This window comes from Rhinolophus ferrumequinum, chromosome X, assembly GCF_004115265.2.
Source record: "Rhinolophus ferrumequinum isolate MPI-CBG mRhiFer1 chromosome X, mRhiFer1_v1.p, whole genome shotgun sequence".
NCBI classification, from domain to species: domain Eukaryota; kingdom Metazoa; phylum Chordata; class Mammalia; order Chiroptera; family Rhinolophidae; genus Rhinolophus; species Rhinolophus ferrumequinum.
In genome coordinates this window covers 1,490,415-1,507,186 of record NC_046284.1, presented here as the reverse complement: position 1 = coordinate 1,507,186, position 16,772 = coordinate 1,490,415, and positions in this window count along the sequence as shown.

The following is a 16,772-nucleotide window of genomic DNA, read 5'->3' as shown; positions in this document are numbered from 1 at the left end:
ATTTTGACAGGGATTGTATTGAATCTGTAGATCACTTTAGGTAGGGTATTAGTCAGGGTTCTCCAGAGAAACAGAACCAATAGAATGAGTGTGTGTGTGTGTGTATATAATATATATATATTGTATACACACACACACATATATATGTATATATATATATATATATATATATATATATATATATATATATAGATTATGATAAGAAAATGCTTCATGTAATCATGGAGGCTGGTAACTCCCAAGATTTGAAGGGTGAGTTGGCAAGCTGGAGACCCAGGAGAGCCAATGGTTTAATTCTAGTCCAAGTTAGAAGGCCTAAGAACCAGGAGAACCGATGTTTCAGTTCAGTCCAAAGGCAGGAAAAGAAGCTGATGTCCCAGTCCAAAAGCTTTCATGCAGGAAGAATTCTCTCTTACTCAAGGAAAGTTTAGACTTTTGTTCTACTTAGGCCTTCAACTGATTAAACAAGGCCCACCCACATTACGGATGGCAATCTGTTTTACTCAGCAGGCTGATTTACATGTTAATCTCATCAAAATACCCACACAGAAACACCCAGAATAATGTTTGACCAAATGTCTAGGCACCCTGTGGCCCAGTCAAGTTGACACATGAAACTAACCATCACAGTTAGTATGGATATTTTAACAATATTAAGTCTTCCAATCCACGTACACAGATGCCTTTCCATTTATTTGTGTCTGCTTTGATTTCTTTCATCAATATTTTGTAGTTTTCAGTGTACATGTCTTTCAACTCCTTCAGTCTATTCCTAAGTATTTTATTATTTTTGATGCTATTTTAAATGGAATTATTTTCTTAATTTCTTTTTCAGATTGTTCATTGTTAGTGTATAGAAATGCAACTCATTTTTGTTTGTTGCTTTTGTGTCGTACAACTTTCCTGGATTTGTTTATTAGTTCTAATAGTTTATTTTTTGTGGAATATTTAGGGTCTTCTACATATAAGATCATGCCATCTGCAAACAGAGACAATTTTATTTCTTTCTGATTGATGCTTTTTATTTATTTTTCTTGCCTAATTGCTCTACCTAGAACTTCCAGTACTATGTTGAATGCAAGTGTTGAGAGTGGGCATCCTTTCCTTGTTCCCTACCTTAGAAGAAAAAGCTTTCAGTTTTTCATTATTCAATATGATATTGGATGTGGGCTTTTTATATATGGCCTTTATTACGTTGAGGTAATTTCCTTCTCTTCATAGTTTGTTCAGCGTTTTTTGGTTTTTGTTTGTTTGTTTGTTTGTTAATCATGAAAGGGTGTTAAATTTTTCAAATGCTTTTTTATGCATTGGTTGAGATGATCATATGATTTTTATCCTTCATTATGTTCATGTGCTGTATCACATTGATTTTTGTGAGTTATCCTTGCATCCAAGGGATAAATCCATCATGGCCATGATGTATGATCCTTTTAATGTGCTGTCAGATTCATTTTGCTAGTCTTTTGTTGAGGATTTTTGCATATAGATTCATCTGGTAAACTGGCCTGTAGTTTTATTTTCTTATGGTGTCTTTGTCTGGCTTTGGCATCAGGGTAATGCTGGCTTCATAAAATGAGTTTGGAAGTGTTCCCTCCTCTTCAATTTTTTGGAAGAATTTGAGAAAGATTGGTATTAATTCTTCTTTATGTTTGGTAGAATTCACCAGTGAAGCCATCTGGTCCTAGACTTTTTTTGTTGTCATTGAGAGGTTTTTGATTACTAACTTAATGTCCTGTATTTTATTAGCCTGTAAAGCTTCCTGTTTCTTCTTGATTCAGTATTGGTAGGCTGTGTGTTTCTAGGAATTTATCCATTTCTTCTAGGTTATCTAATTACTTGGCATACAACTATTCATAGTATTCTCTTATAAGCCTTTTTATTTCTGTGGCATTGGTTGTAAGGTACCCTCTTTCATTTATGATTTGAGTCTTTTCTCTTTTTTTCTTAGTTAATGTAGCTAAGCATCTGTCAATTTTGTCGATCATTTAAAAAAACCAAGATTGTGTTGATTTTTTTTCTGTAGTTTTCTCTATTTTTAATCTGTGCTTTAATCTTTATTATTTCCTTCCTTCTGCTAGGTTTGGGTTTAGTTTGTGCTTTTTCTAGTTCTTTGAGGTGTAAAGTTACACTGTTGATTTGAGATCTTCTTTTTAATGTGCATATTTACAATTAAAACTCTCTTAGTATTGCTTTCACTGTATCCCATCAATTTTGGAATGTTGTGTTTTTCATTTTCTTCTGTATCAGGTTACCCCTGTGACTTCTTTGACCCACTGGTTGTTAAAAAGAGTGTTGTTAAATTACCACATATTTGTGGATTTTTCAGTGTTCTTTCTGCATTTGCCTTCTGGTTTCATTCCACTGTGATCAGAAAAGATACTTTGTAATGATTTTAGTTTTCTTGAATTTGTTAGGACTTGTTTTGTGGCCTTACATGTGACCTGTCCTGGAGAACATTCCATATAGCATTGTCAGGTGTTCTATTTCCTTGTTGATTTATCCATCTGGTTGTTTTATCCATTATTAAAAGTGGGATATTGAAGTCTCCTACTACTATGTTGCAGTTTACTTCTCCCTTATTACGTCAAAGTTTTCTTCCTCTATTTAGAAGCTCCGAGGTTTAGTGCATAAATATTTATAATTGTTATATCTTGTTGGTGATACAAGGTTGGACAATTAAGTTCGCGAACTCATCCTAGAGAAAGTGCTACACACCTCATTGCTGAATATCACTACAGTCACCTTTGAAGTACTTCCCTTGGGAAGCTATACACTGACGCCAGTGCCTAGTCCACCCTTCAAAGCAATTTTGGAACTCTTTTTCTGGAATGGCCATCAGAGCTGTCGTCGTATTAAACTTGATGTTCTGAATGTCATCAAAATGTCTTTCCTTTCAAAATTTCCTTTATCTTCGTGTAAAGAAAGAAGTCACTGGGGGCCAGATCATGTGAGTATGGAGGGTGTTCCAATACAGTTATTTGTTTACTGGCTAAAAACTCCCTCACAGATAGTGCTATGTGGGCTGGTGCATTGTCGTGATGCAAGAGCCATGAATTGTTGGCAAAAAGTTCAGGTTGTGTAACTTTTTCACACAGCCTCTTCAGCATTTCCAAATAGTAAATTTGGTTAACTGTTTGTCCAGTTGGTACAAATTCGTAATGAATAATCCCTCTGATATATATATATATATAAAAAAAGGTTAGCGGGGGCGGAATGGTGGCTCAGTTGGTTAGAGCACAAGCTCTGGGCCACGGGGCTGCCGGTTCGATTCCCACATAGGCCAGCGAGCTGTGCCCTCCACAACTAGAATGAAGTCAATGAGCTGCTGCTCAGCTGCCGGGTGGCCAGATGGCTCAGTTGATTGGAGCGTGGGCTCTCAGCCACAAGGTTGCTGGTTTGACTCCTGCAAGGGATCGTGGGCTGCACCCCCTGCAACTAACAATGGCAACTGGACCTGGAGCTGAGCTGCGCCATCCACAATTAAGGTTGAAAGGAAAACAACTTGACTTGTAAAAGTCCCGGAAGTGCACACTGTTCCCCAATAAAGTCCTGGTCTGCTTCCCCAATAAATTAAAAAAAAAAAAAATAAGGTTAGCAACATCGTTGCAACAAGTTTGTGAACTTAATTGTCTGATGTTGTATAATGTTCTTGGTCTTTTATGACTGTTTTTTGTTTAATGTTTATTTTGTCTGATTGTATGAATTAGTATAGCTACTCCTACTCTCTTTTGCTTCCATTTGCATGGAATATCTGTTTCCATTTTTTCATTTTCAGCCTTACATCTAAACTGAATCTTTGTAGACAGTGTATAGTTGGATCCTATTTTGTTTTTATCCATTCAGCAAACTTATGTCTTATGTTTGGGGAGTAATTCCATTTACATTTAAAGTAATTATTGATAGGGAAGGGCTCACTATTGCCATGTTGTTGTTTTCCATGTGTCCTGTAGCTTTTTTGTCCCTCCTTTCCTCTCTTATTGCCTTCCTTTGTGTTGTTAATTTTTTCTTTATAATTTTTATTGGGGAATAGTGTGTTTCTCCAGGGCCCATCAGCTCCAAATTGTTGTCCTTCAATCTAGTTTTGGAGGGTGAAGCTCAGCTCCAAGTCCAGTCTCCATTTTCAATCTTTAGTTGCAGGGGGCGCAGCCCACCATCCCATGTGGGAATTAAATGGGCAACTTTGTTCAGAGCTCCCGCTCTAACCAACTGAGCCATCCAGCCGCCCCTCCAGAAGCTCAGTGGCAGCTCGTTGTCTTCAATCTAGTTGTGGAGGGCGCAGCTCACTGGCCCATGTGGGAATCAAACCAGCAGCCCTGTTCAGAACTTGTGCTCTAACCAACTGAGCCATCTGGCTACCCTGAGTTTCTTTTTTATAGTGATATGCTTTGATTCACTTCTCATTTCCTATTGTGTATATTCTATAGCTATTTTCCTTGTGGTTACCACTGCAATTATATGAAGCATCTTAAAGTTATAACATTCTATTTTAAATTTACAAAAACAACTTCAGTTACATACAAAAAGTCTACTTCTTTGCAGCTCTACCTTCTTTATATACATCTTATATATTGTATAACCATTAACATAGGTTTATGGTTATTTTTATGTTTTTGTCATTTAATTCTATGCACCAAAATTACCATAGTATATTTTACTATATTGGTCCATCTATTTACCTTTACCAGAGAATCTCATATTTTGACATGGCTTCATTTTGCTGTTTATCATCCTTTTGTTTCAACTTGAAGGACTCACTTTAGCACATCTTGGAGAGTAGGTCTAGTGATAATGAACTCCCTTAGCTTTTGCTTATTGGGAAAGTTTTCCAGCCTTGTTGAAGTGGGACCCAGTACCTGAGATGGCTATGTAAGGGCAGCTGTGGGGACGCAGGTAGCTTCCTTTCATTTCATCTGTCATTGTGTGTCTCTGTCTCTCTCTTCATCTCTGTCTCCCCTGTATCCTGCTGGGTTATAAACCCTTCTATGTAGAAAAATTAAAAAGCACATTCAACTTTAAAAATAACCTAACTGCCCCACCCTACAGCTTTCTTTGGCTCAGAGTCCACTTTCTAAAGTATCACAGGTGAGAATTTGACCAAATGCTTCACCACCACATAACTAAGGGTGACGGACAACTTTCCAGTCTGTCATGGCTGTACGATTATGGCTCCAAGCCCAACCCTCTTTATTTAGATAATTCTAAAACTTTAGATTCTATAACTTGCAGCTCCAACTGTGAGGTAACAAATTCTAAATCAATTGTTAGAATCTGAATTTAGCTCCAGTAACTGGGACTTGAAAATCAGTGACTTAAACAAATTGGGTTAAATTTTTTTTTCCATCTAAGGAAAAATCTGAAGATGGATAATCAAGAGCTGAAATGATATCTTCATGATGTTTTCATAAATTCACTCTGTTGGTGTTTCTTCTCGACAATGTTAGAATGGTCATTTAGCCTTCACAAGATGGCTGCCTGAGCTCCAGCCTTCGCATCTGCCTTCAAAGCAGCAGCGAGGAAGAGAAGGTAAAGGCAAAAGGAGATTGGTTAACTGATTCAGTCTCCTGCCCACATTTCTTTGTTATAAAATATATTTGTATAAGCATTCAGGCACTTTTAGGTGGGAAAATGATACTCAGCTTTCCCTGCTCAGTTCAGCAGAATATAAGGTTGAAGAATGATTTATCTACCCAGTGAGGAATAAGCAGTGGCACATCAAAACACATGTTGCACAAAGAACACTTAAAATGCAAATAAATTTATAATAATAATTTAAAGTTTCATGAATTAGGATTATTCCAATTTAAAACACTAAGAAATCAGACCATCACTGAAAACAAAATCAACTTCTGAGGGCATGAAAAAGAACATAAGAAAATTAGCATTTCTTGAGTTGTGAATACGAGCTTTATACATACATGAAACCCCATTTTAAGATGGACATTAATTATTATTCAATGGTAAACCTTGCAAATACAAAATAAAATCCAAATCAGTGGTCATGTAATTAAAAAATTGTCTGCAATAAAGGCAAGGCAATAGACTCAGGTTCTGGCTTGTCAAATATTTCCCACAATAACATTATCTATGGAAGCATCTGGCCAGTTTGTACCTAGTGACTCCTTATGCATGCTGAATGGGGTTCAGGTAAAATGATGCTATGTGCAAACCTGTGTACAAAGCTGAAAGAGCATTCTCCATCTCCTGGGGGAGTTACCAGTATACAGCAAGAGAGCCAAGGTTTTATATCTTTCTTGCCTTATCATAGTTCAAATGCATTTCAGGTTGTGAGTTTGATTTTGCCAAATTGAATATGTGCCTTGAATGTGTACCCTATGGTTACACTTAACACTAATAAAGCAAAACTCTAGCTTTGAGGAACTGACACATACCACCCCAGCTATGAGACATCACCTTGTGGGACATAGTGAGGTCACCTTGCTTCCTGAGGAATTTCCCCAAAAACTCTATGCACCAACTTCTACTTATATCTATTTCACTGGTCACTGTTTAGTCATGTGGTTATCCTTCTTTGAGGGAGCCTGGGAAATGTAGCTTTTTAGCTGGTACATGTTGCTGTCCCCAACCAAATCAGGGTTTGTAAACAAGGAAGAAGGAAAAAAAAGATGTCAGGTGGCAACTCTAACTGAGACAGAAAGGAATTTATCCCCTGCAGAATTGTTAGAAGTATTATAGAAGCAGGTCTAGGCAAAGCTCTCAGAAACACTGCTGCTTAATTGGTCTGATTAACTTCAGAAACCCTGGCTGTGCTGCCATTCATGCCAGTGAAACTGATGACTCCTGCCCAGCTCTTTCCCTTTCCCTATTCACTTCCAAATCAAAGCTTCCATGGGCACATCTTATTGGGGAAAACCAGGTCATAGGCTTGCAAGGGATGCTGGGAAATGTAGCTTAAGAAAATTCTATTCAAAGGAGGTAGGAGTCACAGGAGGGGTGAGTAAGCATATTTCATTGATTCATTTTAAGACATGAATTTTTCCCCCACATTTTCATGGCTCATACTTTTGACAATCAGTGATGACTGTTGGCCATCTGGCAGTTTTGTGATGTGCTTGTTATTGCTTGTATGTACATGAAGTCCCCTAAGATGGAGAAAGTATCTTTACCGAATGGGTGTAGATGGGGTCTCAGTAGCTTGGAAGGAAATCCTGGAGCTGTCAGTGAAGCACTCTGTTTATAAATGCTATTCATCAAAGAATCACATAGGGTGCAAAAACAGCTACACAGACAATGCTGAGTTGAAAAGGGACTCATAAGCTTTCTATACTAAATATAAAGAACTTCTAGAAATAAGTTAATTGATTTATTTTGCTTTTTTAATGTATTCAGAAAAGGTCTACACTTCAATAAATATATGAGCTCTTTCAATAAGAACAAAACAAAAAGTCTAAATTAATAAGTCTAATTGATACAATAAAAAAGTAACGTTTAACTATTGACCCAGTTATACCACTCTCAGAAATTTAGCCTGAGGAAATAATTTAAAAGGAAAAAAAATTTTTTCTATGTATAAAGAAGTTTGCTCACAGCAGTGTAATTTACAAGGGCAAAAGAACCTGATAATAATTTAAGTATTCAACAATGACAACAATAAGAGCTATGAATGTCCGTTGAAACTTTACTATGTGACTGGCCCTCAACATACATGATCTGATTTGATTCTCATAATTGCCACGTGAGGTAGATACTACTGTTATCCCCATTTTCTATACAAGGCACAAACATGTGCTAACTTGTCCAAGGTCAAACAGCTAGTAGGCATTAGAACCAGGATTTAAACTCTATAGGTTTATATAGATCCAAACCTGTGCTACGCCACTATTAGAAAACAAAGTATGTTGCAATAATAAATACCCTGCACAGTTCTGAGCAGAAAAATGAAAACAAATTTGTATATACACTGTAATCACAACTATGTAAGATATGCAATATGAAAGTTAAAAACTCAGGAAGTCTGCAAAATATCTAGAAACAAACATGTTGCAGAAAAACATGAATGTCCAGGATGGGTTTCTGGGGACCAGTGGGTCCATTGGCTCTAAATCTTTTTTCGGTTATGGAAACTGTATTAGTTCAGGCTGCCAAAACAAAATACCACAGGCTGGGTGGCTTAACCAACAGAAATTTATCCTCTCACAGTTCTGGAGGCTAGAAGTCCAAGATCAAGGTGCCAGCAAATTTGATTCCTGGTGAGGGACTGACCCCCCAACCCTTGCTGACTTGCAGATGGCCATGTTTTCACTGTGTCCTCACATGGTCTTTCCTCTGTGTGCACACAGAGAGACACAGATCTCTGGTATCTTTTCCTCTTCTTATAAGGACACTGGTCATACCAGATTAGGGCCCCACCCTTATGACCTCATTTAACCTTAATTGCCTCACTAAAGGCCCCCTCTCAAAATATAGTCACATTGAGGGTTATGGCTTCAGCATAGGAATTTTAGTGCAACACAACTCAACTCAGTCCATAACAGGACTCCTTTGAGAATCTGATGAAAGCTCTATACACCCTTCTAAGGGGACTGTATACATCACCTGGCACAACATTTTTAAAAAAGATTTTTATTAGAATATAGCTAACATACAATATATTAGCTTCAGGTACACCATAGTACACCATAGTTATTCAACATTTATAGACCTAAAGAAGTGATCACCATGATTAAGTCCAGCAACCACCGTCCCATGCTATCAAAATATTATTGACTATATTCCCCATGCTGTACATTACATCCCCATGACTTATTTGTTTTATACCTGGAGATTTGGACATCTTATTCCCCTTCACCTGTCCCCTCCCCTTTAATTTGTCACTTACAATTGACATTCAGTATTATTTTATATTAATTTATAATAACATAGTGGTTAGACACTTATATTATTTAAGAAGTGATCCCCCTGACTAGTCTAGTACCCACCTGGTACTATACGTAGTTATTACCATATTAATGACTATATACTCTATGCTTTACATCCCCATGACTATTTTGCAACTGCCAATTTGTACTTCTGAATCCCTTCCCCTTTTTTCACTCACCCCCCCAACCCCCTCCCATCCGCAGCCATCAAACTGTTCTCTGTATCTATGAGTCTGTTTCTGGTTTGTTTATTAATTTTGTTCTTTAGATTCCACGTATAAGCAAAATCACATTGCATCTGTCCTTTTCTGTTTGACATACTCCGCTGAGCACAACACCCTCCAGGCCCATCCATGTTTCTGCAGATGGCAAGAACCCATTCCCTGACATGGCCGATCAATATTCCATTGTGTATACGAAGGTCCGACAATTAAGTTCGTGAACTCATCCTAGAGAAAGTGCTACGTACTTCATTGCTGAATATCACTATGGTCACCTTTGAAGTACTCCCCTTGGGAAGCTATGCACCGACGTCAGCGCCTAGTCCATCCTTCAAAACAATTTTAGAACTGTCCTCGTATTACCTTTGATGTCCTGAATGTCATCAAAATGTCTTCCTTTCAATATCTCCTTTATCTTCGGGTAAAGAAAGAAGTCATTGGGGGCCAGATCAGGTGAGTAGGGAGTGTGTTCCAATACAGTTATTTGTTTACTGGCTAAAAACTCCCTCACAGACAGTGCTGTGTGAGCTGGTGCATTGTCATGATGCAAGAGCCATGAATTGTTCGCAAAAAGTTCAGGTTGTCTAACTTTTTCACACAGCCTTTTCAGCATTTCAAAATGGCAAACTTGGTTAACTGTTTGTCCAGTTGGTATAAATTCATAATGAATAATCCCTCTGATATCAAAAAAGGTCGGCAACATCGTTGCAACAAGTTCGCAAACTTAATTGCAGGCCTCGTATATGTATCACTTCCTCTTTATCCATTCATCTATCGATGGACACCCCGGCTGCTTCCACATTTTGGCCATTGTAAACTATGCTGTAATGAACATGTGGATGCACATGTCCCCTCGAAGTAGAGTTTTGTATTTCTTCAAAAAAATACCCTGAAGTGGGATCACTGGGTCCTTCTTCGTCATTTGTTATAGCCTTTGTTTTGAAGTCTGTTTAGTCTGGTATAAGTATTGCTACCTCAGATTTTTGTTTGTTTGTTTCCATTTTCATGAAATATCATTTTCCCATCCCTTTCTGTCCATGTGTGTCTTTTGATTTGAAGTGAATCTCTTGTAGACAGCATATGTAAGGGTTTTGTTTTCTTATCCATTCAGCTACCTTGTGTTTTTGATTGGAACATTTAATCCATTTACATTTAAAGTAATTGTTAGTAGATATGTAGTTATTGCTGTTTTATTATTCATATTTTTGATGTTATCCCAGAGGCTCCTTAAAGTAGCTTCATTTTTTTTCAGACTCTTTTTTCTTTTTGCTGTTCTGATTGGTGTTTTTTGCTACCTTGTCTTCTAAATCACTGATTCAATACTCTGCTTCATCTAATCTACTGTTGATTCCTTCTAATGTATTCTTCATTTCAGTTATTGTAGTCTTTATTTCTGACTGGTTCTTTTTAACATTTTCTGTCTCCATTTTTATGTTTCCTATCTCTTGTTGAAGTTCTCCCTGAGATCACTGAGCATCCTTATAACCAGTGTTTGGAACTCTGCTTGGTAGATTGCTTGCTTCCATTTTGTTTAGTTCTTTTTCTGGAGCTTTGTCTTGTTCTTCCATTTGGGACATGATTGTCTCCTCATTTTGGCTGTCTCCCTGTGTTTGTTTCTATGTATTATGTGGAGCTGCTATGTCTTCTGGTCTTGGTAGAGTGGCCTTATGTAGTAGGTGTCCTGTGGGACCCAGTGGTGCAGTCTCCCTGGTCACCCGAGCCAGGTGCTGCAGATGTGTCCCGTGTGTGGGTTGTGTATACCCTCCTGTTGTAGTTGAGACCTGATTGCTGTTTGCAAATCAATGGGAGGGACTGACCCTCAGGCTGATTGGTTGTGAGGACTGGCCACGACTACAGTGGAGGAGCTGTTATGCAGGGGCTGACCCTACGGGGCAGAATGCACTTTAGTGGGGCTCTGGTGCCAGCCCAGTGTTCCCTTTGGCTATGTCATCCTTGGGGGTGGCTGGGTGATGCTCCAGCCCAGTGTCAAGCTGGCCAATGGGCCTGCCATCTCTGAGGCCTCCTGGGAAGGGGACCTGGTGAAGGCCAAGTTCAGCTGCAATCTGTGCCCCCACCTGGCATGAACCACAAAACAATCCAGAGATGGCCACTGCCTGTACTGGGCCTGGAGGTGATCTTGAGGGGCCAAGCCATGAACCAAGGCTGGCTGTCACTGGTGCCGTGTTTTGGGCTGCTCAGCCAGAGGTAAGGGACACACCAAAGCCAGATGCTGCTTGCTTGGGTTTTGTGAATCTTTGAGAGATTTTAGGAAAGTCCACAACATGAGCCAAGGCAGGCTGTTTATATGGAAAAGCCACTGGAAACAGCTTGGGTGGGCATGAAAGTTGGGTCAAATGGGGTCTCAGGGAATCACCAGGGTGGGGTGAATAGTCTTAGCCAGTTTGATGGAGACTCAGATATGGTGGCTGCCTGCATCTGCATGCAGGGAAGGGGGAGGGCTCAACAAAGAAATAATGACTTCTGCCAGCTCCTCTGTCTTGGTGAAAGCTGCCCCTCCAGTCCTTCCTCTGAAACCAGACCACTCAGTTCCTCCCCCTATATACCTGGTGCCTTTCAAGCTGCTGCCCCAGTGCTGGAGCTCAAAGCGAGTGATTCCATTGGTAAGTCTGTGCATGAGCCCTTTAAGGAAACACCTGGGACTCCAGCTGCCCTCTGTCTCACTCAGCCACAATCTCTGCTGGTTTGCATAACTAGAAATTATGGGGACTTCTCTCCCCAGCACTGGAACCCTGGGCTGGGGAGCCTGGCATGGGGCTGGGACCCCTCGTTCCTTCGGGAGGGGGACCTCAACAGCTGAGCTATCCATCCCAGTTTTTAATAGTCACACGCAGGAGTGGGACCAGCCCATTCTACGTCTCCACCTCTCCTACCAGTCTTGAGGTGGCTTCTTCTCTATGTCTTAGTTGTAGGGCTTTGGTTTAGCTAGACCTCAGGCAGTTCTCAATGATGGTTGTTCTGTAGTTTAGTTGTAATTTTGATGTGGTTGTGTGAGGAGGTGAGCACAGTGTTTACCTACTCTGTTATCTTGACCAGAAATTCTTACCTTCCATAACTTTGCACACAATTTCAGGAAGTTCACAGACTCCGGGCCACCTTCCTCTTTTTGCACATGGAGAAACAGAGGTTCAGAAAGGGCAAGTGATTTTCAGCAGGTTAGGAAAGAGCCAGGTCTCCTGATTCCTCATGCAGTGCTTGCCCTCCCTTACTTTGCATTCTATTAGGCCTGGTAGATCAACCATCCAGGGCGACCCCAGCACACCACAGGTCCTGTGCACAGGGTGAAGGAGACATGAGATGCTCACATGAGTTAACAAGGCTCTAGCTGTAACTGACAGCAAATGGGATAGATTTCAGTGCTTCCAACTAGTCAGGAGGTTGGGAAGAAGCTGCACCAACTTCAACATCCATCCACAAGAGGCCTGAGTGTGAGGAGATAGAGGAGCTTCTGTTCCCACTGAAGGACAAAGGGAGGCTGAAGAGGCACAGCCTTGAACTGTCTGGTGACCTTAACATGGCACTGTCCTTTTAGCTCTCAGATTCCTCACTTGTACACTGCTCAAGAGTTGGCCTCTTAGGTTTCTCTGAGAGTTCTTGTAGCTCTAATATTCTGTACTTCTACGATTCTGGGGCAGGAACCATGGAGAAAATATCAGTTGAGGCATTTGGGTTCTAGAATTATGGGCAAAATGGTTTTTTTCCCCCAAAAACGTATTGGGGACGTTTTTTTCCCCCCAAAACGTAATGGTATAATAGAAGTAGCAAAAAAGAAAATGTAGTTTAAAGAAATGAAAAATCCCTAAAAAGAATCTGAGAAGACCCTTCAAATATTTAAATAGTTATTTAAACTAAAGTTTCAACATAAATGTTTCCTTTATTTCTGCTTCAGGCCTATCCTTAAGTAAGGGAGGTAGCTGGTAACCTAAATAATGGTGTTAGGAAAGGAAACAGTATTTATAATAGGAAATGCTATTTAATTTCAGGCAGAGGGAGTGGTTCCAGAGAATCATTTTTGTTTTATTTCATCAGTCAATGCCACAAACCAGTGTGGGGCTTTCACTTGGACCATCTTTAGGGAACACAAGAAACAAAAGCAGGGATGCTCACTGTGAGGTGGAAGCTAAAATTTCAGGAAAATTACTCTACCTTTGCTCCCCACAAACAATGAGGCCTTGAAGGGCTGCACATGCCCATCTGCTGTTTCTCTGCTTGCAGGGCCCACACCTCGTCTTCTGTGTCAATGGTCTCAGTTTCTGTCTGGGGAGAAGAAAGAGGAAGAGTTGCTGCTAGGGGAGCAGGGGTGAAAGTTGGTGTTAAGATGGAAGTGTCAAACAGGCAAGGGAGATACAGCCCATAAAAACCACCACCACCACCACCAGCAGCAGCACCTTTATTGGCACAAATAACCCCTTCAGTCCCAGTGGCTAATGGGCTAATCGCAAGCACAGGAGTAATGCCAAAGGCACAGCATCTGCCCTACTTTCCAACAAACAGCTTTAAACAGCACTGCCCTCACCTGGTCAAACACATGTATTACAACGCAGGCACATTGTTTTCCATTTTTTGCCTTTCTTTAATTGGGTTCTTGGTCTTTCATCTCTGAGAGGAAGTGGATGGAGGGAGGAGAAATCCTCTCTGAGAAATTGTAACCATAGTGCAACACTTCTGTGGGTTTTCAGCACAAATTCACAATTCAAATCTGAATGAAAATGTTCCACCCAAATATGGAATATTTATAAAAATTGAGTTTATTATTATAATGACATAAGCATCATTCCTATTATTTTAGGTAAAATTTATGAGTTCTTGAAAATAAGGTTATTGATATACATGAAATGAGATTACTAATCTCAATGTCATCTGTTATAAATAAGGGAAATCATTTTAGTTCTACTTCTGGTTATAACATAATATGCTTATCCCGGGATGTTGTTCCCTTAGTGTTACTTTTTTCTCTGTTTATGCTGAAAGGTATCATAGATCAAATGTCACAATATATACGTGCAATTGAATAAATGATAATCAGTGAACCTCCATGTCAACACCTCCCCCCCCCCGCCCTCGGTCACAGAAGAGAAAAATGTCAGCACCCCCAAGGCTCCTGAATTTTCTCTTCCTGATCTCAGTCCCATTACCCCCCAGAGAGGAAACACACATCCTTACTTTGGTGACCACCCCTTCCTCGCTTTTCCTCATGGTTTTATATCCTATATATGCATCCTCAAATGATATAGGTTAGTGTTGCTGTTATGTGAATGGAATCATTGAATATGTGTTGTTTCTTGCTTCTTTCATTCAATGTTCTATTTATAAGATTCATTCTTATTCTGTGTGGTGGTACTTTGTACATGTTCGCTGATGAAATAGTATTTCTTCAGATAAATATGAGAATGTATTGATCTAGTTCATGGAAGTGGAAATTGGTGTTTCCATATTTGAAACAGAATGATAACAAAAATACTGTTCACAGGGAACAAGTTGATGGTTACCAGATGGAAGGGGGTTTGGGGGGCAGGGTAAGAAAGGGGACGGGATTAAGAAGTACAAATTTGGCAGTTACAAAATAGTCATGGGGCTGTAAAGTAAAGTATAGGGAATATAGTCAATAATATTGTAGTGACTATGTATGGTGCCAGGTGGTAACTAGACTAGTCAGGGTAATAACTTCTTAAATGATATAAATGTTTAACCACTATGCTGTACACCTGAAATTAATATAAAATAACATTGAATATCAACTGTAATTGAAAAATTTTAAAAGGGGGGGGGGAAGGAAGGGAAATAAGAGGTCCAAATTTCCAGGTATAACACATATAAGTCTCATGGGGATATAATGACTCATTATATAGTCAATAGTATTGTGATAGTGTGATACAGTGTCAGATGGTTGCTGGACTTACCATAGTGATCACCTCTTTAGGTATATAAATGTTGGATAACTATGGTGTGTACCTGAAACTGAAAAATATTGTATGTTCACTATATATTTTTTTATTTTTATTTTTTTAACAAACATATTTTAGGGTTTCATTTATTTTTTAATTGGGGAGAGGGAACAGGACTTTATTGGGAACAGTGTGTACTTCCAGGATTTTTTTCCAAGTCAAGTTGTCCTTTCAATCGTAGTTGTGGAGGGCGCAATTCAGCTCCAGGTCCAGTTGCCGTTGTTAGTTGCAGGGGAGGCAGCCCAACATCCCTTGTGGGAGTCGAACCCCCGGCAACTTTGTGGTTGAGAGCCTGCACTCCAACCAACTGAGCCATCCGGGAGCTCAGTGGCAACCCAGCTCAAGGTGCCGTGTTCAATCTTAGTTGCAGGGGGTGCTGCCCACCATCCCTTGTGGGTTTCGAGGAATCGAACTGGCAACCTTGTAGTTGAGAGCCCACTGGCCCATGTGGGAATCGAACCAGCAGCCCTCAGAGTTAGGAGCACGGAGCTCCAACTGCCTGAGCCACCCTGCCGGCCTGTTCGCTATATTTTAATAAAAATCTTTAAACAAGAACTTTCCAGAGCACACACAAAAAAGTTGAAGGGGATTCAGGGAATAATGCAGGGTGCTGAAAAATAGGTGTGAAGATGAGGAAGGTCTGTACTACCTTGTTTCCCCGAAAATAAGACCTAGCTGGACCATCAGCTCTAGTGTGTCATTTGGAGCAAAAATTAATATAAGACCCAGTATTATATTTTATATTATATTATATTATATTATATTATATTATATTATATTATATTATATTATAAAGACCCGGTCTCATATCATATAAGGGCCTGTCTTATATTATATTAGACCCGGTCTTATATTAAAACAAGACCGGGTCTTATATTAATTTTTGCTCCAAAAGATGCATTAGAGCTGATGGTCCGGCTAGGTCTTATTTTTAGGGAAACACAGTATAGTTTATTAAGTGTGCAATAACATTATGTCAAAAAATGTACATACCGTAATAAAAATACTTTATTTGTAAAAAATATTGCTCACAAACCCTTACGTGATGCAACTAAAGGAGTACTTTTACGTGCATATAATTAAGAGACAATAGCTGAAAATTAATGAGAAAAAGGTAGAGAACAGCAACATACGAGGTGTGATCAAAAGACAGGTGTGAATGTTTAAATTAAAAAAATTTTTTACAGTAAAAGACACATTACCATTAATCCCCCTCAAAATACTCCCCCTTGCTTCGAACACTCTTATCCCATTGTTCTTGCCACTTTCTGAAGCAGTTCTGGAAGTTCTTTCGTGTCTTTACTTCATCCTCCATCATGACGCTTCGTGTCAAACATTGCTTCTAGTATATGGCAATTTCTTATGTCAAGTAAAAACATTACAGTGTGTCTTCATCCACCTTAATCACCAGATCTGGCACCATGCGACTTCTGGTTCTTCCCCAAAGGCAAAATGATTCAGGACATCGAGGCAGCCATGACAGCACAACTAAAGATGCTCACAAAACAGGACTTCCAGAACTGCTTCAGAAAGTGGCAAGAATGATGGCATAAGTGTGTTCGAAGTGAGGGGGGGTAACTTGAGGGGGATTAATGGCAATGTGTTTTTTACTGTAATAATTTTTTTTATTTAAACATTCACTGTATTTTTTTTATCACACCGTGTATACTCAAGGAAGGTAGAAGGAAGTAATAAAGGTAAAAGAAATCAGT